Raw genomic sequence first — 26,052 nt, 5'->3', positions numbered from 1 at the left:
TAATGATTTTGATATAAATTTTGTAACCAGGGAATTTTTGGAATTCTCTTTTTTATTTCTAATAGTTTTCCAGACAATTCTCATGAGTTCCATCATATCATCTGCAAATAACAATAATTTAATGTCCTCCATTCTCACTTTTATAGTTCTCTTCCTCCCAATAACTGCACTAACATTCTCAGAGCTATGATAGTGATAATACTGACCTCTTGACCACCTCTCGACTTTAATTTCCTTTTTACTTAGAGCATATGGGCAATATTTTTCAGGATTTGTCATCTCCCTACCTTTCCCTTTGCAATGCTTATGGGGTAGAAATAGTTTAGGAATATCTCCAATCCTTGGGTAATTTTGCATTCCTCTTTCTTTGGCTTACACTTTTCTTTCTTTATTTTTTCCTTTTTAAGGCCACACCTGTGGCATAGGGAAGTTCCCAGGCCTGGGGTCAAATCAGAGCTGCAAATGCCGGCCTGTACCACACCACAACAACACAAGATCTGAGCCGCATCTGTGACCTACACTGCAGCTTGCAGTAATGCAGATCTTTAACTCACTGATCAAGGCCAGGGATCGAACCTTCATCCTCATGAAGATTACCTGGCGTCCTTAACCTGATGAGCCACATTGGGAACTCCTGGCTTACACTTTTCAAAGATTGTTGTGTGAAGCTGTGCCATTCCCTGTGTTTGATTGTGGCCAATGCAGCAGTAGGGTATCTATTTTTATTAGCGTTTTTAGGTTACATCATTGGAGGCTGTGATCCAACTTCTATCTTATTCATTCTCTACCAGACATTGCCATCCTGTTATTGACTGTACGCCTATCAGGTGTCAGACACTTTGCTGAGAAATTTACATTCAGTGGTACATCTAACAATCCCAAAAAGGAGTTCCCTGGTGGCCTAGCAGTTAAGGATTTGGTGTTTTCACTGCTGTGGCACAGGTTTGATTTATGGCCCCAAGAATTTCCACATGCCATATGCGTGTCAAAAAATAAATAAACAAAATAAAATTTTTTTAAAAATCACAACAACCCCAAGAGATCATTATCATTATCTCTAATCTATCAAAGAAGCCTAGACAACTTGCCTTCGGTTATATGGTTAATTAATAGCAGAAGCAGGACTTGAAGTCCTTTTTCTGTCTCCAAGGCCCACCATCTTTGTGCTACGTGTCCTTGAATCTCAAGAAGGCAGAATCAAGGGATGTTCAAAGTTCCAGGTAAATGTGGACAAAGGAAAGATCAATTCTGCTTAGGGAGCATGAAGAAGTGATGCTTCTGCTAAGGATTGGCACTGAAAGGAATGAGCAAAAAAAAAATTGATCTCCCTCCATGATTCAGAAAATTCTCTCTATACCCCATAGGAGAAGTAAACACATCAAAACTTCACAATAGCCCTTGATTGATTTCCCCCTGGGGTCTCAGCAGTTCCTCATTTAATGACTTGGTCAATTATTTTCAAGTCCAGCTTACGTGCTTCGTGAGTGGGCCCCTGTTCAATGAGGTTCTTTAGGGAGGGGAAAAAAAACTTGTTTTTACCTGAGAAAATTTAATTCAAGTTTTGGACTCATTTATTCTTTCAAGCTGTTTCTATTGTAAACCTAATTCTGTGCTGGGATTTACTGAAGCACAGAATAGAAAAGACATTTGTTCAGAAGTAACTCAAGGATATGATGTGGATTAGAACCTGGGAAAAATCATAAATCATAAAGCTACTGAGTCCTGAAAACACCAAACCATACTTGAAAGAAGATGGGGATTTGAACAGGTGAGCTATTGTTAAATGAACATGAGTATGCCCTATACCGAGAATTACATCTGAATTACTTCCCATTTCAGAGGTTTTATTTAGCCTCTAATTTTTCTCTTAACTCTTTTTAACACTATTAAAGGAAACATTAGCATCTCCTTTCACTCTTTTATAGATGAATAAATAAAAGAATAATTGAATTTCCAGGAGTTAGGGGATAACTAAGACCTTTAATTAGAATGGATAGTTTTGATCAAAGGGTTCTCAACTTATTGGTTGAAGGTGTATTTTGTCATGCTTCATTAAGAGAGTCCTGGAAATCTGAGATTCCTCCTGGCCATTTTCCTTGTTTTTTCTATATCATCCACCCTGTGGAGCTGCTGCTCTTCTGAGTTTAGTTACCTTCACAAGAGGTCAAGTCAAAAACCCTAGGGTAGAGGGAGACAGCTGGAGAACTTCACCTTGATGCTCACCACAAATGGTGATATAATCAATTGCCCATTTACTGGAAAGAAAATCCAGTGGTTACATATTGATCATTCACAGGGTCTGGCATAGGTATAATCTTGTCGAGAATGCTCAAGAGAAAGTTTGGCACATGGCTTTCTCTTACAGAATGTCTAATCTAGTGTGGAGACCAATGTTATCCATAGAGCATGGTTGGTGAACTACCAATAGAGACTAATAAGAGTATAAATCTTTCATAATGTCAGAATGTAATTGAGAGCTAAAATAGGAGAAGATGTCAAGGTGTCTACTATAACAGTTACAAAGAATATATTCAAGGTTGGAACGTGTCTCTAAAACATCAGGATTTTTTATTTTACTTTGGTTCCAGGAAGAGTCAAACTCTGAATTATCAGTTTATTTCTTATATTTCTATCATGAGATCAAGTTTTCTTAATGATGGGGACATACGATTCATATTTTCATCTCTATTGCAAAGAGAATATTTTATGTCCAATGGTTTAGGTAGTCTTATCAGGAGACTGTTATGGAAATACCAAAAGCATCATATTTTGAATAAACTCAAGAATATAACATAAGTGAATAAAACACATAAAAATATTTAATTAAATATTTTAATAAATTTTATTTATTAAAATATTTAGTAATAAGTATTTATTTAATAAGCTAATGCATAAAACATCTATTTATCGATATATTTAAAGCTGCACCTGTGGCATGCATAAGTTCCCAGGCCAGGGATTAGATGGGAGCCACAGCAGTGACAACACTGGATCCTTAGCTGCTAGCTCACCAGGGATCTCCAAGAAATTATATTTATTACAGAAAATATTTTTGGGACACACCTTATTAAGCAAGGTCTTAGGAGAAAATATTAAGTTTAATTTCATAAAAGTCATAAAATTCTTTCCAATACAGACATCATAAACAATATTAAGATAAAATTGGCAGGTGTGAGAAAATAATTGCAACATATGTAACAATGAACACATATGAAGACAATCTGAGAAAAAACTATTAGTGAGTAAGAAATAAAAAACAGAACTTTTGTTTCTGTTTTGTTTATTTAGCTCCTGATGTTCAAGGAACTCTCTCTCAAAACACAAGCAAAAGTTAAAAGAGGTCAGTGACCTCAAATGACAAGGAATACAGTCTTTCCAAAATAGTTTGCTAAAGTCAGTTAATAAATGTATTGCTGCAGCCTTCAACAATTCATTCTTTAAGAAGATATGACAATTATAAACATATGTTGGCTCCAAACAACTCAGCCCTCAAATATATGAAGCACATATTGACAGAATTAAAATAGAATTTAAAAAGAGGTATTTCTAAAATAATATTTGTAGACTTCAACAACCTTACTTTCAATAATGGGTTGATGTTCTGGACAAGAAATCAATAAGAAATATAAATCTTGATACCATATTATAAACCACTAGACCTCATCAACGTATTTAGAATACTTTCATCAACAATAGCAGAATATACATTCTCGAGTTCACATAGAACATTATTAGGGATAGATCATATGTAATAGAAAAAGAAGCACAAACTAAAATCAAAGTCAGTAGAATGAAGGAAAAGTAAAAATTAGAAATGAATAAAAAAATAAAAAAGTAGTAGAGATAACTAACAAAATCCAAAACTGATTCTTTGAAAAAAAAGTCAATAATTTGAAATGCAAGGAAAACACGAGACACCCACTTCAAACACACTAGGATGACTAAAATTTAAGAAATGAAAATTAAATGTTGGTTAATTAAATGTGGAGAAATTGAAACCCTGTCCTTTGCTGGTGGGAATGGAAAATGGAAAATAGTTTGGCAATTCCTCAAAAAGCTAAACACAGAATTACCACATAACCAAGCAATTATTCTCCTAAAGATGGACCAAAGAATTGAAATCAGGGATTCAAAATGTATATAAATATTCATTGCAGCACTATTCACTATAGCCAAAAAGTGAAACAACCCAGGTGTCCATCACAGCTGAACAGATAATAAAATCTGATACATACGAATAATGGAAAAATTTTGGCCACATCTGCAGCAGAAGTTCCCGGGCCAGTGACAATGCTTGATCCTTAGCCCTCTGTGTCACAAGGGAATCCCTATAATTTTATTTTCTCCCTGTTTGCAAATATTTGCCCTTTAATATTATACATCCATAAAAAGGAATAAGTTGTTATACACGCTACAACACCAAGGAAACCTGAAAATTTATGCTAAGTGAAATAAGCCAGACACAGGACAAATATTGCAGGATTCACTTGTATTAAATATCTACAATGGATAAATTCATGCAGAGAGAAAGTAGGCTGGAAGTTGTCAGGAGCTGGGGTAGTGTAAGAATGAGAAGCACTGCTTAACAGTTATAGAGGTTCTGTTTGTGGTGCTGAAAAAATTTTGGACACAGATAATGGTGATAGTGGTATGACCTTGTAAATGTAATTAATGCCACTAAGCTGTACATTTAAAATGGTTAAAATGGCAAGTTTTATGTTATATATATTTTAGCACAATAAAAATGAGAAAAAAAGTGAGGAAATTAGTACTCATCCTTAGGAAGGTAATTCTTCATACTTCCTGGAGGACAATTTGTCACTATCAATATTTAAAATATTTGTGGATGGACGCAATGTATTTTTCCTTTTTAAAAATGGATTTGTAGGACCTAAAGCGTATCAACTTACTTTCATATTGAAAAAGCACAACCTTGAGTGTAAAATTAAATGATTCACCACAACCTCTTCCTACTTACTGGTTAGGACTGGGGGCGCAAAGAAAGCAGAACCATGTTAAATGAAAACCACTCTCCTCTAATAACTCTAAATTTTATACTAAGGGTAGAATGTGACAAGTAGGAATTTTATCGCTTACCCCATTGCTTCCTAGAATAAGACATATTTTACCAACTCCTCCTGGGGCAAAATATGCAAATCCAGCCAGAATAACAGTTGCAATGCAACAGAAAGCCAAGAATTGGGAAGTTTGTTACTGTTGGTGTTTTACTTTGGTTTCTTTTCTGTTTTTTAGCATAAAACACTTGGCAATGATAAAGGTAGTCTTGTGTTTATTTGGCCCAGTAAAGTCAGCTTTCATTTATCTCCCTCACATTCTAATAAACAGGAAACCCTCAATGACAATGTACAAGGAGAGAAAAAACACAATTTATACACAATAGAGGGACTTCCCATCGTATCATTGTGGCTCAGCAGTTAATGACTCTGACTAGGATCCATGAGGATGCAGGTTGGATCCCCGGCCTCGCTCAGTGAGTTAAGGATCCAGTGTTGCTGTAAGCTGTGGTATAGGTCACAGATGGGGCTCGGACCTGGCATTGCTGTGCCTGTAGTGTAGGCCAGCAGCTATAGCTCCAGTTGGACCCCTAGCCTGGGAACTTCCATATGCCGTGGGTGTGGCCCTGAAAAGCAAAATTAATTAATTGATTTTAAAAAAGTGAATTAAAACACAGTAGAGAACACAAGCAAAAAGCTAAAATGGAGGTTGAAGATCAAAGAAGCAGAGAGGTTTAAGAAACCAAATATTTCTTCAAAAGAAAAGAAAGAGGGAACAATTCATAAAGCTTAGGACCCAGGAAATACTTGATCAGCCTGAAAGTCCAAAAAAATCTCCAGGATCCATCTCATGTAGCAACAGACCAACATTTGTGTATTTGACTACTTATATCAGTTAATTTTTTCCGGAGTACAAACCATCTCAAAACATAGTGACTTAAATCAACAATCATTTATTTAGTTGACAACTCAGTGGACAAGCAATTTGGGTTGGGATCAGCTGAATGGTTTCTCCAGTCTCATTTGCATTAATCATGCATCTGTGTTCAGCTCTAAGATCATCTCCAGGGCTACCGGCTGACCAGACTCAGATGGCTCTAGCTGAGATGGCTTGTTTCTGGTCTATGTGGTCCCTTGTCTTTAGGTAAACTAGCTCAAGATAGTTCACAGAAAAGCTGGGCAACTTCCCAAAGAGTAAGCATAAGAATTCAAGTTCTTCCACTGTGTCTTATTGGTGAAGCAAGTTTCAAACTCAATCTAGATTCAGAAAGTGGGGAAATAGACTTCACCTCTTATTAAGAGAAATGCAGTATCCCATGGCAAAGGGATGTTGCTATGGGACAGGAATAATTGTAGCCATCTTTGTAATCAATATACCACCTTACTCCATCAGTCAAGAAGCAGAATCTTAACTTAGAGTCTGTATGTAAGACTGTCCCAGGAATTATGATAACAAATAAGGATTTTTGGTTCCTTTTTGGTTCCTTTTTGTTCTCTGTGCAAATTTTGTTTCTATTTACCTAATGGAAGAAAGAAAAAACAAAACAAACAACCAAAAAATTCTGATGGTTTGAGATTTAGAGAAGTGGCACATGTTCCTCTTAATTTACTCCAAACAGCTGTGATTTTGGAGCTCAAACTAGAGTATTAATGGCCCAGTTGTTGCCTTTTAGGCTTGGAGTCTACTGGGAATCCCAGACATAAAATGTGCCTGGGAAACAGAAGTGAAGCAGGGATTCATTCTCCTTTGGTAAAGGAATGATTTGATTAGGACATTCAAGATGAGCAGGATTTTGCCAGACTAAGTAATTCTGGAAAGACAGTCCCAAAGAAAGGACAACATGGTGAAAAGATAAGTAAGTCTGACATACTCGGCAAAGTGTGAGCAATTCAGTGTGAAAGGCTCAGCTAGAAGAATACAAGCAGCAGAGGATAGGCTATAGATTCCCATCTAAGGCAGAGCACAGAAATCCTCCACCGAATGCAGAAGTGTCGGTGAAGCTCCCACATCTTACTCTGATCACCTGTTTTATCAATGGCATAGTTCTAGACTGAAGCTACATTTAAAATTCCCCCTTGTATCAGAACACCTAACATCTTCATGTGTCTGTGAAGTCAGAAACCCTGTTGTACTTATTGTTTACATGTAATAACTATTCTGTACAGTAAAAAAAAAAAAAAAAAAAAAAAAGAAACCCTGTTGTTACATTGTTCTATTTACCCCGTATTTGTTACCTTCTGCAGAACAGGAATATGGTTGGCTCTCGATTTGTTTCTCAATATTAGACACTCCAAAATTGACTGATCAGCTTTGAATTTGGATGATCCTCTTTTGTAGAACTTCCCACAGTCACTTCACGTCAGAAAAGTTCCTTTTCTTCAGAGATTTGTTTTTAGTATAAAATCGGATCCTGGCATGGTCTTGATTCTTATTGACAAGCTTCCTTGTTTACTGTTGTTCATCCTTAAGACTTTGCCTCGTTAGAGACTGAAAGGTTAACAACTGAACCCTGTTTGCTTCGAGCAAATCAGACTCAATTTTCTGGAGCTCATGGTAAACAATCTGCTCCAAAAGAGCTAATTAGGACTGAAGTTATGAAATGTGAGTCTAGACGGCACCATTTGTATCATCTCAATTGCAGGCTTCTTTTTCTCCTTCATATCAACAGATCCATTCTGTGGAAGTCAATCTTTTTTTTTTTTCCTCAAAAGGAAAATGTGCATTGAAGATGGGGACCCGTGCTCTGTAGCTTTCTGATGACAAGGATGACTACAGCAGCAGAAAGTAAACTATAAAATATATGAAAAATCTTGTCAGCTTCCTAGAGCTGAGCTCATAGTTACTGGCAAGCTCCAAAAGGCACCAGGGCTGCCATTCATTTGAGAACCACAGAGTGGGGTTTCTGGATGTAGCTCAGGTAGTAATAATCGTGTGTCTGTGTGTGTGTGTGTGTGTGTGTGTGTGTGTGTGTGAAGGAAGGGAGGGACCTGTCAATAGGTAAAAATGGTTCTTAGGAGTTCTTTGGTGGCTCAGTGGGTTAAGGATCCAATGTTGTCACTACTGTGGTGCGAGTTTGATCCCTGGCCTGGGAACTTCCACATGCCTCTGGCACAGCCAAAAACACCAAACCAAATCAAACCAAACAAAACAATTTTAAAAAAGTTGTTCTTGCCTTGTGCGTCAGATTTTGTGGCATAACAGACCCATTCAAACATACTGGCTTCACACACAAAAAAAAACTTTTTTTGCAACATGCATGGCATGTGGAAGTTCTTAGGGCAGTGATTGAATCTGTGCCACAGCTGTAGCCAGAGCCACAGCAATGACAATGCAAGATCCTTAACTCACTGAGCTACATGAAATAACAACACTTTATTCATGTTCTGATGTGTCTGAGGTGACTGAGTAATTCTGCTCATCTGAGCCTGGCTCAGCTAATTAGAGCTGGGCATACGCATGAGTTTGCAGACAGCTACTAGTCAAGTGGAGACAGGGACTCAGCTTGGATGGCTCATCTCATTCATAAGGTATTTCATGTTCCTGCAGTCTGGCTGAAACTTATTAGCATGGTGCCCAGCAGGGTTCCCTGGGAGTGAGCAGAAGCATGCAAGGCTTCTAGGCCCAGACTTAGAATAAGCAAGTCATTCCATTCACCACATTCTATGGGCCAATTCAAGTCCCAGATCCAGGCCAGATTTCAATAGTAGGAAAAGAGACTTCATCTCTTGAGGAGTCACACAGACATTGAAAAAGTACATAGAGATAAAGAAAGGTGGGAATTTGCACCATTTTTTTTTTTTTGCACTCCACCACAAGTCATAAGGGATTGAGAGTTTGCTTATGAACAAAATCTGAAGCTAAACCAAATTACGTATTCGTCAGTTATTTTATAAATAAACTGGGTGGGTTGTGTTGAAGAATGAAATAGGGTAGGTTGATTTTCTACCCACTTCTCCAACTTATTCTTGTTTGCTGGTTTGGGAAGCTCTTTGTTAGATGGTTGATGTATCAAGTTGTGATGGATAACTTTAGTTAAGTGTGAATAAAGGGCTTCTCTATGTAATAGCACTTAATATTTTTTGTATTCTATCAGACATAAAATGGCTCAGAGAAGCAGGTTAGGACAATTATGAGAGACAAGGCATGTGGGTGTGCAGTCACTCAGGTAGAACTGGTTCTCTGCCTCTATCTCATTCTATTAGACAAAGAAGTGGTGGGGTCCCAAAAGTTTTGGTTCCAGGGATTCCAATAGAATGCATAAGTACAGCTAAAAGCTGATGTTACTGAGTAATGGTGACAGATTCTAGGAAATTCAACATTGAATATTTAAAAGACCTGAAGGATTATGGGTGGGTTTCACTGAAATGAGGAGGGGGATCTTTGTTCACAGTAGCTTTGAAAAAAGCATCATGGCACAATGGGGAAAAGAATAGGACACCAGTTTAGAGTCTAATCAGGTGATTTGATCAGTTTTAACTCCAGGGAAGATGGAACAATAACACTATACCTGGACAGGAGGCTTGAGGTTCTAAAAAACAAATTATAGGAGCCAAATTGAACAAGGAAAACATATTCCAAAATATCCTTGAAGCTAGAGTGAGTTTACCATCCCTGCCTGACTGGTGTTCCCTGGCTTGGATCCAAAGTAGCCTCTGCATACATGTATGTGTGACTGGGTCACCTTGCTGTGCAGCAGAAAATTGACAGAACACTGTAAATCAGAAATAATGGAAAAAATAAAAATCATTATTAAATAAATACATAAATACATAAATAAAAACAAAGTGACCTCAAATGCAGGAATGGTCATCAATAGGAACAGACAGTGGTCCAGGAACAGTCTTCTAGTTTTGCTCTCAACGCAGTACCTATGTTAAAGAACTCCAAGAGTTCTGCTATCCGTACTTCATTATCATTTTGATGTTCCTTCTTTCATCACTGATGTTCCTAATTTCCTTCTTTCTGATGTCATTTACCTTCTGTCTGAAGAAATTCCTTTTGTCATCCTTTTTAGAATAGGTCTGAGACAATAACTTCTTTTAGTTTTCCTCCCACTGAGAATGCATTTATTTCAGTTTTATTCCTGAAGCATTTTTTTATATAAAATTGTGGGTGAACCCTTCTTTTCTTTTAGCATCTTAAAAACGCTATTTAACTTTCTTCCAGACTCCATCATTTTTTATGGGAATTCTGTAGTCATTGGAATCATTATTCTTCTATAACTGAAGCATTTTTTTTTCTGGCTTATTTCTATAATTTTTCTTTGTCTCTGACCTTTGATCATTTTTAAGTTATGTATCTTGGTATTGATTTCTTTACATTTTTCCTGTTTGAAGTTTCCTGAGCCTTTGAATCTTCTAAATTATATCTTTCAAAAATTTGGGAGAATTTAGCCATTATTTCTTCAAATAGTTTTTTTAATGTTCAGTCCATCTTTCTTTCCCATTCTTGGGATATGAATATCACTTCAAAATGATTTAGGTTGATTATTATCTTCTGTATTTTTTTTTTTTGACTATTTGCCATTTCTTGGGCCACTCCTGTAGCATATGGAGGTTCCCAGGCTAGGGGTCTAATTGGAACTGTAGCCACTGCCTACACCACAGTCACAGCAACGCAGGATCCGAGCCGCGTCTGCGACCTACACCACAGCTCAGGGCAACACGGGATCCTTAACCCACTGAGCAAGGCCAGGGATCAAACCTGCAACCTCATGGTTCCTAGTTGGATTCATTAACCACTGAGCCACAACGGGAACTCCAATCTTCTGTATATTTTATTTTATTTTATTTTATTTTTTGTCTTTTTGCCTTTTATGTGAGCCACTCCCGTGGCATATGGAGGTTCCCAGGCTAGGAGTCTAATTGGAGCTGTAGCTGCCAGCCTACACCAGAGCCACAGCAACTTGGGATCCGAGCTGCGTCTGCAATCTACACCACAGCTCATGTCAACGCCGGATCGTTAACCCACTGAGCAAGGGCAGGGACCAAATCCGCAACCTCATGGTTCCTAGTCGGATTCGTTAACCACTGCACCACGACGGGAACTCCTGTATATTTTAATAATGCTACCAGATTATGTCTTATCTGTCAACACATATTTTGAATTTTCGTTATCATTTTCCTCTTTTGATGATTTTTATTTTTTCCACTAGAATTGGTTTACAATGTTCTGTCAGTCTCTGCTGTACAGCAAAGTGATCCAGTCACACACATATATACATTCTTTTTCTCACATTATTCCCTATCATGTTCCACCATAAGTGACTAGATAGAGTTCCCTGTGCTTTACAGCAGGATTTCACTGCTTATCCACTCCAAATGCAATAGTTTGCATCTAATAACCCCAGATTCCCAGTCCATCCTACTCCCTCCCCATTGGCAACCACAGGTCTGTTCTCCATGTCCATGAGTTTCTTTTGTGTGGAAAGGTCATTTGTGCCATATATTAGTTAGTTTCCGGACATAAGTGATTTCATATGGTATTTGGCTTTCTCTATCTGACTTACTTCACTTAGTATGAGAGTCTCTAGTCCCATATATGTTGCTGCAAAGGGCATTATTTTGTTCTTTTTATGGCTGAGGAGTATTCCATTGTGTAGATATACCACATCTTCTTATTCCATTCGTATGTCAATGGACATTTATGTTGTTTCCAGGTGTTGGCTATTGTGAATAATGCTGCAGTGAACATATGGGTGCATGTATCTTTTTCATGGAAAGTTTTGTCTGGGTATGTGCCCAAGAGTGAGATTGCTATGTCACACCATAGTTCTATGTATAGATTTCTAAGGTATCTCCATACTGATCTCCATAGTGGTTGTTATCAGCTTACATTCCCACCAACAGTGCAAGAGGGTTCCCTTTTCTCCACACCCTCTCCGGCATTTCTTATTTGTTGACTTGTTAATGATGGCCATTTGCAGCCAAATTGTTTATTTTAGTTTAGAAAAACTAAGTTCTAAGCTGAGGGCAAGAGAACAGAAGCTGTGGAAGCTACTCAAAAATTGAGTATTAAATGAGAAAAAAGGTAACCCTTTCATATGGTATCTGTCACTGACGGGTGTCTCCATAAGTGAGAAAATGCGAAAGTCTCTTCTGTGTGTCCCCATATATAACTCTCCAACCTGGTAAAACCAATATCTACCTTATTATGAAGAACACCAATATTCATACTGTTATTTTCAGTAACATAGCATTAGTATTGAACAATGAGTAACCAGTAAACACTGAGAATAAATTAGATGTATTCATATGATAAAATACTGCCAAGTCATTGAAAAAATTCTACTCTTTGAGACTAAAGATATGAGACCAGGCTGCCATTCATTGTAATTAAGCAAGACATGAAATTTTATATCACATAATTACAATTTGATAAAATTTTGTAGGGGATTTCTAAAGGGAAATATCTCTTTGGTTACAGGATAATCAATCCTCTTTTTCTTACTTTTAGTACTTTCAAATGTTATATGTTGAACATATATTACATTATAGTCAAGAAAATATAACATCAATACATTAGTGTCTGATATGATTAGGGTCCTCTGATGCGTACTGTTTCTTGTGCTGGTTTCTTGCAGGTAATACATGGACCATTGTAGATTGACAGATTTATTCAGCTGGAGGGCCCCTAGTGGTGGGAATTCTCACAGAAAAAAAAAATTTGAAGATTTCAGAAATGCCTTTTGTCATCTGTCTAGTGGGGCACTTAGATAGACTCTTGGCTCAGTGTCCAAGAGGGTACAAGCAGACTGCCTCCTCTGAGATTTCCCAAGTTTATAATCTAAAGGAGTTGGTAAAAACAGCTAGTCCCAGATCTGGAGACAAGTAATTTGTTGCCCTAAGATAATAATGACTGTGCAGACCCCACCCCTGCACTGATTTCTATATACACCATATAAAGAAGTTCTTTCTATACTAGGAGGTTGGTCCTTTGCTGTGATGTGAGTTGTATATATATTTTCCAATTTGACATTTATCGTTTGATGTGATTTAGTATGATTTCTTTCTGCAGTCAAGGTAATCAGTCATTTCTGTGTTGACTTCTGGTTTATGAATCAGTTTAAAAAAGACTCATTCTGAGAAGAATGTGTCTATGTTCACATATGACACCATTATGCTTTCATTTTTGGTTTAAATTGTTGAACTTTTTATTGAGGAATATAATACCTACCTAAATGTATATAAACCCTAATTATAAAGCTGACTGAATGTTACAAATGGAACACACCTACGTGATCAGCACCCAGATCAGGAATCAGGACATTAGCAGGATACCAGAAGTTCCCTGAGACCTCTCCAGTCACAAGTACCCACTCCCCAAAGTTAAATGCCATCTTGGCTTAGGAGACAACAATCAAGTTCCTTACAAAACTCCCTCTGTTTCACGCCTAGAAAATTATTCAATTCTGGATAATAGTTTATTGAGCAGAACCGTTTATAGTCGTCAAAATAATTACCCATTTTGCCAACAGACTTGACTTTGTAGATGCAGAGGAAAGGATATAGAAGGAATTTATGGATGAATCAGACATTAATATAAAATGCTTTGGACACTGTGACACAGAAACTATATACACTTAAAGATTAAAATAAAATCCTGGAGTTCACATTGTGGTGTAGAGGTAATGAACCTGATTAGCACCCATGAGAATGCAGGTTCAATCCCTGGCCCCACTCAGTGGGTTAAAGATCCAGCTGCCAGTGCAGGTCAAAGATGTGGCTCAGATCTGGCATTGCTGTGGCTGTAGTTATGATTCGACCCCTAGCCTGGGAACTTCCATACACCACAGGTGTGGCCCTAAAAGATAAAATAAAATAAAATCTTGAAGAGACCATTTTTCCCATCCCTGCAATATAATTTTTATTATTACTGAGTGTGTTGTTTCTGGACCCTTTCCTTTGATGAATGCCAAGATTTCACTATTACCATTGATACCAAAATGAACCAAAACCATCAGTAATGTATTTTTTTTCCTTTAATATCCCTCTAACATGAACATCAAACTCCAGAATTTAGAGAGGTTACTAGTGATATCTTTAAGAGAAGCATGGTTTACATGCTTAAAGAAAGACAGAGAAACAATTTTGATGAGGAGGAAAGTAAATCATTGTTCATTGTTTAAAGTTAGAGGAATCAAATAATCAGGGGATCATAGATAAATGAAACAGGAAGGGAAAATAGGGTAAGGTTAGAGAAATGGAATAGGGCAACTCCTGAAGAAGTGGGATTTTTGTCAAAAATGCAAAATAAAATGCAGGAGACAAAAAGGATAGAGTAAAACTGTATTACATAATTATTGAAAGAGTAAGATTATTTCTCCAAGTAAATCAGAAATACTAAAGTTTATATCCTGTAGATTTAAGATAAGCAAGTTTGTAGCTCAAAACCAGAGAAACAGAGGCTTTGAACAAATTTCAACAATAGAAGAAAAATCTATCTTCTTCATTGCATTGACAGTTCTATTCCAAGTTTTCCTGTAACCTTCCAATTGCTAAATTTGATTCTTTTCAATTCTCTTCTCACTTGACCTCTCTATAGTTTTTGATGCTATTGATCCCTGTCTCTTTCTTGAAATTTGTCTGCTCTTTGGCTTCTGCGAAATCACTTCCTCCTGTCTCTCCTTTCACTTTTATCACTTCTGCTCAATCCCTGTTCAAGTCTGGGCTCCTGTCAATGGCTGAGCCTGAGCAAGAATTTGTGTCCAGAATTAGTCAGGTGACCCCAAGGAGGAAGAGTGAGAACAGGGGAAGGTGAAGGAAGAGGGAGAAGTTATAAAAAGAAGTTATTTCATGCACTACTCAGATACTAGCCTAAACTCCATTTCTAGGGCCACACCTGACACTAACTATCATAATCAGGTTTTCCTGAAAGAGAGTTGCAGATAAGGATTTGTAGACAGGTATTTTATTTTGGAATTATATCAGTATATAGGAATGAAAGACCCAAAAGACAGAGGGAAAGAGAAAATATCCATATGTAGTTCACCACTGAGCATAACTTAGGCTGGATTCTCCCTGGAATTCTCGAAGAACATATACAACACCTCTTAGAATTTCCTACCTGAGGAGTGAGCAGAAGAATTTTTAACCATCAGCTCCTATCCCATTACCTATTCATTGAAGGTTGCCCTGAGCTCATTAACTCCTTGCATGTCCAGACTGTGCACAGATGCCTGGCTGACAGACACCTACCAGTATCTGAAGTGTTAGAGAAACCTGGGACACAAAGTGGAAAACAGGTGGCATACACTGAAGATGAAATACTGTCCATATGTGGTGCATCAAATATCACAAGGGACTGTCTGCTAGAGCACAGCTGAAATCAGAGATTAGGCTATGATTTGCTGCCCTGAGTTGTGTCTGGTATGTATTATATATTATCTGGTATATATACACCAGTCAATCAAAGACAAGTGTGCTAAGGATTCTATCCATGGTCCAGACCCACATCTATCTCAGAGGAATTATTTCATTAAGCAACTTTATGCTTCTGTGATGAAGAAACATATTAATAATACTATAATGTAACTGGTTCGCTGGACTATCTCTACCAATTCTATTGATCTTCTGCAAACTGACGGGACTGGACTAACTCATCTTGCAAATGGAAAAGAAAACACTTCTATCACAATTATTAAGAGTTGACAACCATAAAAATATACCTATAAGCTCGTAATCTTCTTGAAGGACGGATGCTAAAATGGTCTAGACAGCATGTTAGCAGTTAGAAAAATGGAATCTGAAAATCTGTATTTGTTTTAATTCTTGAGTAGTGGTCACTGGGGTAAAGACTGGCTGAAGTTTCCTGCTTCTCGCTATCTGCCAGGTTCTGAACCTCTGCCTCCTTTTCTCTTTCCCAAACATCTTTCCTCCAGAGGGTCCTTGCCCCAAATCATACCTTATGGCATCTTTTCCTGATTTTTTTTGACTCTGGTTTTTTTCTTATCATCCCCTGTTTTCTAATAGGGAAGGTAGCATAAAGATTTGTATGTGAATTCTGAACTAACTGATGTATCTTAAACCATATGTACAACTGATTAATTAGGTTCCCTCAATGACCTATCAAGTTACAGTTGGGCAAAGGCTTTTTAATTCTTCTTACTACAACATTCTTAGGAAAGACCAAATAAATGCAAGGGTAAGGACTATAAAACTCAAATAATATTTTAGGAAGGGCTTAAAATGGAATAATCCAGATGCAAAGAGCATTTTGTTTGGAAGCAGAGAAAGATGAAGGAAAGAGATCAATAAAAATCTAATAAGAAGAACTGCCTAGCTTAAAGGATCAGTAGTGATTTGTGGAGATATGAAGGGATCCACAATAAATAATAACCTAAGACAATATCACCCTGCCATGCCTCATGTAAAAGGAATTGTGATATATTTTTATCTGTAAGAGGCTGTGCATCTTCCCTGTCTATAAGAAGCCTTTCTCTATATTTCACTTTGGGCTCTTATTCTCTCAGAATTGATATCTTTCAGAATAGCTCATAATTGTGTTTGATTATTCTCTAGACTTATCAACAAAGATTTGTTTACTTTATTGTCTTTTTGTTGCTCTTGATAATAAAGAATGTCTGTTTAATCGCTTCTCCAGACTTTTCCATGTGGTCTCTGAAGATTAGCTTGTACTTGAGTTTGGGTTGGTCTGAACCAGATGCCTCCTGAGGGGACTAGATCTGACCCAGAGGAAAGACAAGATCACAACTACTGGACCACCTCCAAGAGAAATGTGGTGTTCAAAGCTATGGTAGAAGAAAAGACATGTGCTCCAAGGCTGGAGAAGGTAGCTGTTGTCAGTAGTGCCAAGGATGTGGTGTTTAGGAGGACTCCTCAGAAAGCAGAGCCCGATGAAAGAACTTGAGTTCATAGGATTTACTGAGGACGTGTCCTTCAGGACAAATTTTAAGAGAGTGATAGGAAAAGACTTGTATGGATAAAGAATAAAATAAGCTTGTGATCTCAGATAAGGTCCTAAGAGACTCTGAAGCATAAATCACAAGACAGAATCATCTCTACTTGAGGTAAGTAGGCTTGGATTGTGTCCCTCCATATCACTCAGTCATGCCCACTGGCCACCCCTATGTTTGAGGGCCAGCACATTACCTCCAGCAGTAAGCTAGCTTTCCATCAGCAAGGTCAGTTTACCATAGAGGGGAGGCAGCTGTAAGCCATTAGCAGCCCACATTTACATGGCTGGAGGATGGTAGCAACAGCCAGCTTCAGGGATCAAGTACTTTCTCAGATGAAACTCCACATGAAAAGTCGAAATTCCCTCTAAAGTCCCTGACCATGCCATCTTCATTGTAACACTTAGGTAAATGAAATGATCTATGGAACTATATTAAGCTCAGTACCGGGACTCAGAGTTCTTCCTTGCTCCATTTATCTACCCCAACAGTGTTCTGCCTATAGGAGAGCCCTTGACTGAAGCTTTTTGTGAATAATTATGCTAGATCTCAGATAAGGCATTATTCCTAAAGAATTCAAGTAGTATCCAAGACAGGGCAGCAAAGGTCTTACTGGGTATGAGCAGAAAATGCTTCTGAGATTGGGTTGCCTAGGATTGGTGATGTATAGGCAGCAGAAGGAGGCAGAAGGGGGCATAGTGTGAACCACAATCACAAGACGAGAGCCTGAAGCCAATGAAAAAGAAGGACATCTGTGTAGAACTCCCTGTTAGGGAAGAATATATCTCAAGTCTGGTCCAACTTCATGGACATCCTGAAAAGCCTCCAGGCTGGAGCTGAACCAGCATACTGAAGATACCAAAGAGCTTACCTGGGCTCCACCTCGGCCGGGACTGCTCACAGAAAAGGTGGGGAGAGGCAAAGGTCATGTCTCCATGGCAATAAGCCCTGCACTGGCCAGCCTAAGGGAGGGTTTATCACTTCTGTTTGTACTCACTGCCTTTGGGGAGCGAGGAGTGGAAAGGAGAGGGATGGAAGGCATAGCTCACTTTGACACCTCAAGCAACCTGGCTTCTCCACCCACTTTTCCATTCCAAATTATTCTAATTAATTCAAATGATCATCTTGGAGTCTTTGGTTATCATTAGGGGAGCCAAAAATTATTCCATGGCAACAGGACCTGATGTTTGGTAGAAACTTTTAATCAATATCAATGTCCATAATGAGAAAAGCCTTGAAATCCAGCAAAGCAGTAATACATATACTGGCTTTTGGACTGAACGCACTAATGGTTTCAGAAAAAAAAAAATACACCACTCTCCAGAAATGCAGCTAATGAGCTCCATCAGGGCTGGAAAGTTGTATTTAATAGACCTAACACTCCCTTGCCAGCAGCTCCCAAATACCAAGCTACTCCCACTATTCCTTGGATGTTCTCTGATTATGACTTGCTTGTGGGCTTAGGGTGGAATTCTATTATTTAAGCATAATTAATCTCTTGCTACAAACGCTTATCCTTCTTGCTAATTTGTGCTTATGGCCCAGAAGGGAAGGCTGTGGTCACTGGCAGAATGGGGTCCTTCTCTGACAAAGATGTGTCTATTTTTTCAAGAATTACAGTTGTGAGACTTAGCTACACACGAGGGAATCTAGAATGGCAGGAAGTCCCTATCACTCTAGAAGTGATGCACAGGTCAACAATATCTGTTAAAATGTTTGCCTATTATTTTCATTGGGTTCTATGTTTTCTTACTACGGAGCTTTGAGTTTGTTATGTAATAAGTCCCATTTTAGATAACTGAGTTGAGAGTGTCCTTTCCCTACTTGTAATTTGGCTTTTCATTCCCTTAACATTATCTTTCATAGAGCAAACATTTTACATTTTGATGATGTCCAATTTATCATTTTTTATTAGGTTGTATTGTTTGGTAATCAGATCTAAGTACTTTTGGCCTAACCAAAGGTCATGAAGATATCTTCTAGAAGTTGTGCACTTTTATGATTTGCAATTAGTCTATGAAGAAAGAGATTATCACATCGAAGTTTCCCAAAACTGAGTCTATTTTTTTGGCCACACCCACTGCATGTGGAAGGTCCCTGGCCAGGGTTGAGACCCGTGCACAGCAGTAATAATGCCAGATCCTTCATCCACTGAACTCCTAGGCCTATTTTAAATGGCAAGGTTATGTACATCATTAAAAATACTGACACAATGTGTAGCACCACGACGTTTTAGATGATAATGCCACAATAAAAAAAAATGTAATGATTAGAGATGTGAATAGGAAGTCCTTTAACATTGACTACACACACAACGCACACACAGGCCACTTTCTCTGTCCAAAGGACTTCTTCCAAGCATAAATCTAGTCACAATACTAATGTCACCTTGGATTTACTCTCCATCCTGCTGCCCAGGATCATTTCAGATGACATTCTATAATCTGATCTAACCTAGCTCAACATATATGTCCTTTTACATGACAGGTTAAAATAAAGCAGGATTTTGAAACATTTTATAGAGATTAGGAAGGATTTGTTCCATACTCAGTCTACTTTGTCAATATGTCATCTCTCCTTTGAGTTATTTTAACCCTTTCCATTGCTCATCCCAGGCAGAAATGCATTGTTTGTGGTCAAAATTAAAGAATATTTAAATAATTCAGATTAAGTTGCAAAATAAAAGTTCAATTCCATTAAATGGCACAAACATTCATTGAAGCTCTGTCATTTTCCAGGTTTTAAACAAGGCTATGTGAGTAATAATCACAAGTAAAACTCTAGCCCTGCTTTGACAGAGCTAGTGAACTAAGAGAAGAGACAGATATTTTATGGCCAAGATAAGTTAGGGCTTCATCAAATTTATTTCCTCTTCTTCCTAATACAGAGCAAACAGCTAAAATTTAAATTAAGAAACATTCCCAAAATAGTAGTTCCTGTTGTGTCAGCAGATTAAGAATCCAGCTAGTTTTCATGAGGATGTGGGTTCAATCCCTGGCCTTGCTCAGTGGGTTAAGGATCTGGCATTGATGCAAGCTGCAGCTTAGGTCACAGATGTGGCTCAGATCTGTTGTTGCTGTGGGTATGGCATAGGCTGGCAGCTGTAGCTCCGATTTGACCCCTAGCCCAGGAACTTCCATATGCCATAGATGTGGCCCTAAAAAGGAAGGAAAAAAAAAGAAAACTTTTCTTAAATAAAGGGAAATTCTAATCTACATATTGTAGGAATATACTATATTCTAAAGAAAACTGTTGCCGCAAAAGTCAACACAAAAATAATTCCAATAATGCCATTTGCAGCAACATGGATGGAACTAGAGACTCATACTGAGTGAAGGAAGTCACAAAGAGAAAGACAAACACCATATGATATCACTTATATCTGGAATCTAATATATGGCACAAATGAACCTTTCCACAGAAAAGAAAATCATGGACTTGGAAATTAGACTTGTGGTTGCCAAGGGGAAGGGGGAGGGAGGGGATGGACTGGGAGCATGGGGTTAATAGGTGCAAACTGTTGCCTTTGGAATGGATAGGCAATGAGACCCTGCTGTGTAGCACTGGGAACTATGTCTAGTCTCTTATAATGGAACACGATAATGTGAGAAAAAAGAACGTATACATGTATGTGTAACTGGGTCACCATGCTGTACAGTAGAAAAAAATTTATATTGGGGAAATAACTTAAAAAAATTAAAAAATAAAATAATTTTTTTAAAAAAAGCTGCTGAAATGGTACATTCCCATGGACAGTGTAGGAGGGTTCCTTTCACAGATGTGGCTCGGATCTGGTGTTGCTGTTGCTCTGATTTGACCCCTACCCTGAGAACTTCCATTCACTGTGGGTGCAGTCCTGGAAAAAAAAAAAAAGAATTGTATATTCTGCCAAGTAGTAAGAGCTACTGGCAATTTGGCTTTGCAAAGTGTCAGGAAATATGGTGCCAATGTGCTATTTTGAGGAATGTGCTAGATGATTAGAAAGTCTTCAGCAAGATGACTGATGGTGAACATTGCTTGTATTTATCTATACAGAGAATTAAGAATTAACCAAAGGATTACAAACATAAAATGCAAATGCACATTTATAAATATCAGAAAATACAATGACAGTTTTATCTCTTCTTTTCCTACTTGGATGCCTTTTATTTCTTTTTTTTTTTTTTTGTCTAATTGCTATGGCTAGGACTTCCAAAACTATGTTGGATAGCAGTGGTGAGAGTGGGTATCCCTGTCTTGTTCCAGATTTGAGTGAGAAGGCTTTCAGTTTTTCTCCATTGAGTATTATATTTGCTGTGGGTTTGTCATAAATGGCTTTGATTATGTTCAGGAATGTTTCCTCTATACCCACTTTGGTGAGAGTTTTTATCATAAATGGATGTTGGACTTTGTCACTATGGAGAAAAGTATGGAGGTATCTTAGAAATCTATACAAGAACTACCATATGACCCAGCAATCCCACTCTTGGGCATCTATCCAGACAAAACTTTCCTTGAAAAAGACACATGCACCCACTTGTTCATTGCAGCTCTACTCACAATAGTCAAGACATGGAAACAACCCAAAAGTCCATTGACAAACAATTGGATTAGGAAGATGTGGGATATACACACAATGGAATTCTACTCAGCCATAAAAAGAATGATATAACACCATTTGCAGCAACATGGATGGAACTAGAGAGTCTCACACTGAGTGAAATAAGTCAGAAAGAGAAAGATAAATACCATATGATATCACTTATAACTGGAATCTAATATACAGCACAAATGAACATTTCCACAGAAATGAAAATAATAGCCTTGGAGAATAGACTTGTGGCTGCCTGGGGGGAGAGGGAGGGAGTAGGAGGGATCGGGAGCTTGAGGTTAATGGATGCAAAATATTGCTCTTGGAATGGATTTACGATGAGATCCTGCTGAGTAGTATTGAGAACTATGTCTAGATACTTACATCGCAACACAACAATGGGAGGAAAAATTATGTATACATGTATGTGCAACTTGGTCCTCATGCCGTACAGTGGAAAATTTAAAAAAAATAAATAAAGTAAATAAAAATATCAGAAAAAAATAAATATCAGAAAAAAAGAAAGAAAATAGATGATATTGAGAATGTCTTAATGGGCTCTTAAAGAAAATAAATTTTTAGATGCAGTTAAGAGCAAACCACAACTCTAGGTGCTGTATACAAGAGACTTAAACCAAATGATTAGACAGGATAAAAATGAAAAGATAGAAAAGATATAAGGGCAATGACAAACAAAAAGGAAAGCAGGGGGCATGATCTTAATTCTAAACAAGGTAAGTTGAGGCAAAAACACATTAAATTTATCAGAAAAGGGGATTACATTGCTACAAGTAACATACTGTGATATCTGAATAACCCTTCCCCCAAGATGTCCCTTCCTCATCCTGGAACCTGTGAATATGTGACTATATATATATAGTATATATGTGTGTGTGTGTGTGTGTATATATATATATATATATAGTATATATGTGTGTGTATATATATATATAGTATATATGTGTGTGTATATATATATATAGTATATATGTGTGTATATATATATATATATTTATTTATTTATTTATTTATATATAATTTGTTTTTTGCCTTTCAGGGCCGTACCTGTGGCATTTGGAGGTTTCCAGACTGGGGGTCCAATTGTAGCTACAGCTGCCAGCCTGCACCACAGCCACAGCAACGCAAGATCCGCACCGCAACTGTGACCTACATTTCAGCTCACAGCAATGCCAGATCCTCAACCCACTGAGCAAGGCCAGGGATGGAACCTGTGTCCTCATGGATGCTAGTTGGGTTTGCTAACTGCTGAGCCACAACAGAAACTTCCTGACTTTTTATTTTTAAGACTTTGCAGATAAGGATAATGAGATGGGAAGATTATCCTGAATTTTCTGGGTGTGTCCAATGTAATCATGAGGGTTCTTGGAGGAGTGAGGCAGTCGGTACATATTCAGAGAAAGATGTGAGGATGGAGCAGAGGTCAGAGGGGAGATGCTTTGAAGATGGAGAGAGGGGCCATGAGCCAAAAAAGGTGACTATTGGAAGATGAAAAAGGTAAGGACATGGAAAGAGCCTTCAGAAGGAACTAACCCTGCTAGCACTTTGATTTTAGCACCATTAGGTTTATTTGAGACTTTTGACCTTCACATCTGTAAGAAATAAATTGTTTTTTAAGCCACCAGGGCTATGGTAATTTGTTACAGCAGCCAAAGAAAATAAAGATGATAGCAATATATAATAAAGAGCCTACAAGAAGGGCAACTAGCAATCATGAACATTTCATCCACTCAAAAATATATTCACATTTTTAAAAATATGTCAGCTGTAAACGAGGGGTAAGTTTCTGGTAAATTTCGGCTTGACTTATGTATCTATTGTTGACTTACACAGTTGCTTACTCTGTGCAATGTACAATAATAAATAACATTTATCACTAACAACAGTACTAAAAGATATGGATTATCACCCTTTAGAGTAGAATAAGGTCACATACTGCTGTTCATGAAGGGAAAGTAATTTTTCCCCAACAACAAGCTAGCAATAAGTAGAGCTAGATTTTTAAACCTTTCTCTGCCTGGCACCAAAATTCATGCTCTCCAATATTTTATATTTTAAGCATTTTATTTTTTTTTCTATTATGATGCTCACATCCTGAATAAGGACAATGGGGTGGGAGAGGGGGTGAAGGAAAATTAGGGTTCATTGACCAGTAAGGGATGTCTTAGGTTCTCTCACACACATATAATTGTATTCATTTACCTAATTCCAAAAGCAGCCTCAACAATAACAAAAGGACTCTGGCTTGAGAGGCATGTCAACCTAAATACAAATCTTTAACTCACAGCTCCTAAAGCCCCCGAAGTAAATTCAGTCTATCACATATTACTATACAACTAGTGAAAGGTGTTAGCTACTCACCTGACGCTTAAATGAGTTTCATCAAGAAAAGAAGAAGGGACTATCCCTCTCAGCTTCCATTCACCTCCACTGTGGAGGAGAAGAGCACATAGAGAGGGCAGGAAGGGACTGCAAGGAGACATGGCTAATGCTCCAGGCTTGGCATACCAGGAACCACAGGGAAAGTGTTTGAGGGACAAACCTCAGAGTTCGTTAGAGCCTCTAGTTTAGGTGCCAAGATTCACCTGGCACAAAAACTCAAGAATACTCACAGTCTGCCTCAGGCAGATCACCAAGTGCAGGGAAGAGGCTCTGCTTTGAACTTGGCTTCTTCCAAGTAACAGGGCTTTTGGAAAGACAGTGACAGCTCCAGGGAGCTCGGCAATGTCAAGGTAGACCAGATGTAGCAGTTAGACCATTGAGCAGCCTCCCTCCAAACACAGCTATGTCCTGGATTTCTACACTGGCAACAAAAATTATAATGAATTTAAACTTCTTAAAACTATAAAGCGATGCCCCCAATAGCAAGCTAGAAATTAGTGGAGCTAGAATTTAAATCTGGTTCGGCATAGTTCTTAAGCCTATGGTCTTTCCAATATTCTTCATTTTAAACATTCCTATTTCTTCTTCTATTCTGATACTCACAGGTAAGGACTCTAGGAGAAAGAAAGAAAAGAGAAAGAAGAAAAAGGAAGGGAAGGGAAGAAACAGATATTTTCATAGAGTTTGAAAGAAACTGTATCAGATTCTGGTGCATGAGATGATTAGTGTCACTTCCTGCACACAGATGAAAAGAATAGGCAGGGAAAAATCATCAAATATGTGTAAAGACTCAACACGTCAAAAAAAAGTTAAGTATGAGCAATGAAAATTTTCTTCCAAGGAGTCATCCCTGATTCCACTGCTAAAAACAAGTCCTTGAATTGGGGTATAACCAGGAATATATTTTATTAATTCACATAAAAGGAAATGGTTGGGGAATGGAGTGGATGCAAGTTTGAATTCAGTCTCTATCACTAAGTGACTTGTCTTGGACAAAAGATTTAATTTAATTGAACCTCAGTTTGCTCAAATTAAAATAGAATAATAACACTTGGCATTATTTTTGGTTCTGACTGATATAAGCAGGAATAGACACTTGTTAGAAGGATACCAATAATTAACAGAATGAACAAAGGAGCACAGAAAACAAGATAACATTGTGGACAAGTTAGCAGGAACACTATAGCCTCATGGAGACATCCACAAAGCAGAAAGATTCTAGCAATTTTCAGTAACTTTAAAACTCAGCTGAAGATTTATTGACCCAGGGTTAACTGTGAATGGTATGATTTGGTTCACATTCCCACTATGGCTAGAGCATCTTAATTTACTGTCTAACTGGATAGTATAAGATGGGGAAAAGGTAATTTCCTAAAAGGAAGTCAAAAGCTATTGTCCAAAAAAAGGTGGAATGGATGTTTAGTGGGCCAGGGTCTAGCATACATCCTCATAAAATGGTTAGAAGGAGTTAAAAAGAGATTGTCGGCAGAGCAGTCAATCAATGAAAGCTAAAATAAGACAAGGAAGGACATGGTCCTATGAGTTAGAAGACTTGGCCACCCTGACTCTAAAAGGGCCACAAGACCGTGAGCTTTTGTTTTTAACTAAATGCCTTCTCAGGGACCAGACTCAATTCAGCCATTTTCCTTAAACTGATCTGAAAAGAATCAAAGAATCTGTTTCAGAAATTTCCCCCCTTTTCTTCTAACATATATTTAGCAAGAAAAAAATATCCCCCATCCTTTCCCTTTCTAGGGTTTTGTTTTAATGTCCTCTGAAAAGTAAAAGAAAAGTTGACTGGCAGATGACAATTCTAATTGTGGCTGTATCCTTGGAAACCACAGAAAATTGGCTATTTTAGGCTAATTTGTTATTGTGATTTTCATGACAACAGCCAAGGGTAGATTTTAACTACTGTTTTTACACTAATTCAATTAGAAGATAAAAAATGTTTAAAGCCAAACAACCCTTAGACTCTCTAAGGCTGTTTCTGTTTCTTTATATGCCTCAGTGGTGAGTATAATAGGAGCCAGGGGATGAAGCCAGTACATACACCACTTGCTTTCCTGGGTTTAGCTGCAAGAAGGACATCTAGACTATTCGGTGAGAGCAAAGTGATTTATGACTAATAATGTGTTCAAGGCTTATGTGG

General features: G+C 37.8%; 1 long non-coding RNA gene across 3 annotated transcripts in view; it reads right to left on the bottom strand.

Annotated features, from left to right (window-relative positions):
* The window catches only part of LOC106505563, a 335,645-nt gene that overhangs the window by 59,053 nt on the left and 250,540 nt on the right, over positions 1 to 26,052 (bottom strand). The window lies entirely within an intron of this gene.

The sequence above is a fragment of the Sus scrofa genome, chromosome 13, assembly GCF_000003025.6.
Source record: "Sus scrofa isolate TJ Tabasco breed Duroc chromosome 13, Sscrofa11.1, whole genome shotgun sequence".
Taxonomy (NCBI): Eukaryota; Metazoa; Chordata; class Mammalia; order Artiodactyla; family Suidae; genus Sus; species Sus scrofa.
Note: the sequence above shows the minus strand (reverse complement) of the source record. Positions and strands in the feature narration are given on the sequence as shown.